Raw genomic sequence first — 5,381 nt, 5'->3', positions numbered from 1 at the left:
ACTGAGTGTATTTATTTATTTTGTTCAGAAAAGCCCCTATTTTATTTTACATGAAGGGGCTGCAGAATCTCCCCTCTCTCCAGAAAAGAGGAAGCCACACTGCAGTGTGTAGGTCCCCCTCACAGCACACTAGCTGGTGCCTGGTCTACATTGAGTGAGGTGGCAATGCTCTCTGCTGCCCCTTCAGGAAGAAAGGCTCTGTAGCCAATTTTCAGAGTAGCAGCCATGTTAGTCTGTATTCGCAAAAAGAAAAGGAGGACGTGTGGCACCTTAGAGACTAACCAATTTATTTGAGCATAAGCTTTCGTGAGCTACAGCTCACTTCATCCGATGAAGTGAGCTGTAGCTCACGAAAGCTTATGCTCAAATCAGTTGGTTAGTCTCTAAGGTGCCACAAGTCCTCCTCTTCTTTCTGTAGCCAATGTGGCTAGCTACACGCTGTTGGAGAAGCTACATTTATCCATAATATAGGTATCACTGATCCTTTCCAGTGCAGGCAGCAGTTGGACATATTCAGCGCCTCCCCTTCTGCCCCCTCCCATTTCAAAACACACTTAAAAGCAGTGACTTTTAAGGATTGGTGCCATCTAGTTTCCTGTGGGGGGGGGGGTGTCAGTTACCCACAATTCTTTGCAATAGCAAACTCATCCCCAAGTTTCATGTATTGTTTCAACACCTAGGGCCAGACCTTTGGCTGGTTTATATTGGTGTAGCTGGCCTTGAGTTATGCTGATTTACACCGGCTGAGAATTTGACCTCTAGACTTTGTTCATGCAGACTGAAATGTTCTAGGGAACTGGAGAAAGTGTTGATCGGTTACAAGGAATTCTGGAGGGATCTAAACTTCGGCCTGGTCTACACTGGGGGGGACGGGAGGAATCGATTTAAGTTACGCAACTTCAGCTACGTGAATAACGTAGCTGAAGTCGACGTACTTAGATCTACTTACCGTGGTGTCTTCACTGCGGTAAATCGACCGTTGACGCTCCCCCATCGACTCCGCTTGCGCGCCTCGTTCTGGTGGAGAACCGGAGTCGACCGGAGAGCGCGCGGCAGTTGATTTATCGTGTCTAGACTAGACGCGATAAATCGACCCTCGCTGGATCGATCGCTGCCCGTTGATCCAGTGGGTAATGTAGACACGCCCTTCCTTAGCTATCTCGGTTTGCCTTTTGCCATGCAAGAATCACAGGGCTACTCCCCCAGACAGGGAAGAGGCAGAGGGCTGCTCAGGACAGCAAAGCATTTCACATCTGTTCGTGTAAGTGACTTGAGGCTGTGTGTGTGTGTGTGCTCATTCTCTAGTTCGCTTACAGCAACAGAATGCTAAGAGCCTACACCAGAGGCGGGCAAACTACGGCCCGCGGGCCGCACCCGGCCCCTGAGCTCCTGGCCCGGGAGGCTGTTCCCCCTCCCCCGCAGCCTCAGCGCGTCGTGTATTAAACGGCTCCGCGTAGGACGGTGCTGCTGGTCGCAGTTACGGAGAGTAATTTACTACACTCCACCGGCGCACCGCTCTGGGCAGCGTGGCTGTAGCGCTGCCAGCCACCGGTGCTCTGTGCTGTGCGGTAAGGGGGCAGGGAGCGGGGGGGGGGGGGGGGTTGGATAGAGGGCAGGTGAGTTTGGGGTTGGTGGTCAGGGGGAAGGGATGTGGATGGGGTTGGGGCGGTCAGAGGGTGGGGAACGGGGGGGGGTGTTGAATGGGGGCAGTCAGGAAGGAGAGGGGGGGTTGGATGGGGCTGGTGGGGGGCAGTCAGGGGCAGGGGTTCTGGGGGCGGTCAGGGGACAGGGAGAAGGGGTGGTTGGATGGGGCAGTGGTCCAGGGGGGCAGTCAGGAAGGAGGGGAGGTCGGATGGGGCAGCAGGGAGCAGTCAGGGGCAGGGGTTCTGGGGGCGGTCAGGGGACAAGGAGCGGGGCTGTGTGTGTGGATGGGGTAGGGGTCCTGGGGGGGGCCATCAGGGAACAGGGGGGGTTGGATGGGGCAGGAGTCCCAGGGGGGAGCCGTCAGGGGGCGAGAAGCAAGGGGGGGGGGCGGATAGGGGGCAGGGGCACAATCCAGCACAGCCTCCCCTAACCAGCCCTCCATACAATTTCCGAAACACGATGTGGCCCTCAGGCCAAAAAGTTTGCCCACCCCTGGCCTACACCATATGGATGTATTATACTGCAAGAGAGTGGCAGGAAAGGACTGGCCTTGTCATTCCCCAGCACTTCAAAGAGTCATGTCCCTTCAGTATCACATGCTGCATGGGCTCTCTGAATTGCTGTGAGGAGAAATGGCAGGTGTGTTATCCCAGAGGGCCTGCTCCAGCCCCTTTGCTCACAGCTAATATTCCAGTTCAGAGGAAAAACAAACCTCAATAATACACTTCCCCTGGGGCTGGAGTTTAACACCTCTGCAGCCCCAACAAGAAGTGCTCAATCCAGCATATTTGTCCATTACAGTATGAGAGGCTGGTGCCTGAATGCAGCATGACCAATAAAATACATCTGCCATGCCTGGCACCCTTTCCAATGGTGGGAGGGGGGATTCAGAACCCTTTTCTTGCACTAAAGGCCCTGTCTCGACTTGGGAAATAGGTCATGTTTTGAAAATGTCTTTCAGTCACAACCTTTCTTTCTAGTGTAGGCAGGGCCTAAGTCAGGATGCGGGGTCCTGCCATTCCAACCATTGCTTCCTGTAGCAGACAGCCAGCTTGTGAGGGCACAAGGAACAGCACTTGTTTTCACTAACAAGGTCAGCTCCCAGACTGCTGCGCTGGGCATCACAAAATGGGGAAGAGATGGCCAGCCCTCTGTGGAGATAGAGGTGGTTAGGGACTATTTAGAAAAGCTGGACGTGCACAAGTCCATGGGGCCAGACGAGTTGCATCCGAGAGTGCTGAAGGAATTGGCGGCTGTGATTGCAGAGCCCTTGGCCATTATCTTTGAAAACTCGTGGCGAACGGGGGAAGTCCCGGATGACTGGAAAAAGGCTAATGTAGTGCCAATCTTTAAAAAAGGGAAGAAGGAGGATCCTGGGAACTACAGGCCAGTCAGCCTCACCTCAGTCCCTGGAAAAATCATGGAGCAGGTCCTCAAAGAATCAATCCTGAAGCACTTACATGAGAGGAAAGTGATCAGGAACAGTCAGCATGGATTCACCAAGGGAAGGTCATGCCTGACTAATCTAATCGCCTTTTATGATGAGATTACTGGTTCTGTGGATGAAGGGAAAGCAGTGGATGTACTGTTTCTTGACTTTAGCAAAGCTTTTGACACGGTCTCCCACAGTATTCTTGTCAGCAAGTTAAGGAAGTATGGGCTGGATGAATGCACTATAAGGTGGGTAGAAAGCTGGCTAGATTGTCGGGCTCAACGGGTAGTGATCAATGGCTCCATGTCTAGTTGGCAGCCGGTGTCAAGTGGAGTGCCCCAGGGGTCGGTCCTGGGGCCGGTTTTGTTCAATATCTTCATAAATGATCTGGAGGATGGTGTGGATTGCACTCTCAGCAAATTTGCGGATGATACTAAACTGGGAGGAGTGGTAGATACGCTGGAGGGGAGGGATAGGATACAGAAGGACCTAGACAAATTGGAGGATTGGGCCAAAAGAAATCTGATGAGGTTCAATAAGGATAAGTGCAGGGTCCTGCACTTAGGATGGAAGAATCCAATGCACCGCTACAGACTAGGGACCGAATGGCTAGGCAGCAGTTCTGCGGAAAAGGACCTAGGGGTGACAGTGGACGAGAAGCTGGATATGAGTCAGCAGTGTGCCCTTGTTGCCAAGAAGGCCAATGGCATTTTGGGATGTATAAGTAGGGGCATAGCGAGCAGATCGAGGGACGTGATCGTTCCCCTCTATTCGACACTGGTGAGGCCTCATCTGGAGTACTGTGTCCAGTTTTGGGCCCCACACTACAAGAAGGATGTGGATAAATTGGAGAGAGTCCAGCGAAGGGCAACAAAAATGATTAGGGGTCTAGAGCACATGACTTATGAGGAGAGGCTGAGGGAGCTGGGATTGTTTAGTCTGCAGAAGAGAAGAATGAGGGGGGATTTGATAGCTGCTTTCAACTACCTGAAAGGGGGTTCCAAAGAGGATGGCTCTAGACTGTTCTCAATGGTAGCAGATGACAGAACGAGGAGTAATGGTCTCAAGTTGCAATGGGGGAGGTTTAGATTGGATATTAGGAAAAACTTTTTCACTAAGAGGGTGGTGAAACACTGGAATGCGTTACCTAGGGAGGTGGTAGAATCTCCTTCCTTAGAGGTTTTTAAGGTCAGGCTTGACAAAGCCCTGGCTGGGATGATTTAACTGGGAATTGGTCCTGCTTCGAGCAGGGGGTTGGACTAGATGACCTTCTGGGGTCCCTTCCAACCCTGATATTCTATGATTCTATGAAAACATTCCAAAATGCCCTGCCCCCAGAGCAGAAAAGGGAACCTTAGAGATGATTCAAGAGCATCCAAGGACTCTAAGTGGAAGTGAAAATCATGTTGAAACAGTATTCTCCACTATCTTATTCTCCTGTATCATATACTTAAATGACATGAGAGCAAACACAGTTCTTACCTGTATCACTGACATCTTCAGAGGATTAAAAATAAAAGAATGTTTGAAAGGTAGCACGTTAATCACCGCCGACAGAGTTTCTGCCTTTTGCATTTCACTCATCAAACTAGATGGTCAAACAAAAGTGAAATTGGCCTTCACTGGCCCATTCTTACGCACTAGCCCAGTGCTGCTGTGTTTGGGTTTCCCAACACATCGGGGAAACGCAGAATTTTTTTTACATGAAAAGTATTTTATTCAAATTAGGAACAATTTCCAGGAAAGCAGTTATATAAATATGGGGGTTGAAAGTTAGTTGACAGCTTAAGGAAAGAGCCAGAGCCCCCTGAAAAAAATTCACTGGACAAAGGAGCTAGAAGATCTATTACTGCCCACCTGACCATCGACTTGTATGAAAGTCAGAGCTCAGCATGGGAGGGGGAGAGACTAACACCACAGGAACAAACAGTTCTGTGCCAACTGGTGCCAGGCAAAGTTCACCTCCCCTGCACACACTCCATCCTAGCTGGCGGCTCCATTTGCTGGGTGTACATGCACATCCTTCACGTTGCCATGATTGAGGACTTGACTTAGGGGACCCTTTCAGAGTCCTAGAAAGCAATTCTACCACAGCGGCTGACAAGGAGCCTCCCCGACTGTGCCATGTTGCTAGCACCTGGCACTTGCTCTTTGCAGATCTTACAAACAAGCAGAGGTGGGTACATGAGGGCTAGAATACAACCACCGCAACCACACCCTCCTTACTGCTTTCGTGTTCAGACTTCCCCTCTCACCTCTTGATCAGAGCGGGCATTTTGTCGTTTCCGAATCCAACAGACGAGTC

This window comes from Chelonia mydas, chromosome 1 (genome assembly GCF_015237465.2).
Source record: "Chelonia mydas isolate rCheMyd1 chromosome 1, rCheMyd1.pri.v2, whole genome shotgun sequence".
Classification (NCBI taxonomy): Eukaryota; Metazoa; Chordata; order Testudines; family Cheloniidae; genus Chelonia; species Chelonia mydas.
The sequence above is the reverse complement of the archived record's forward strand: the minus strand, read 5'-3'. Positions refer to the sequence as shown.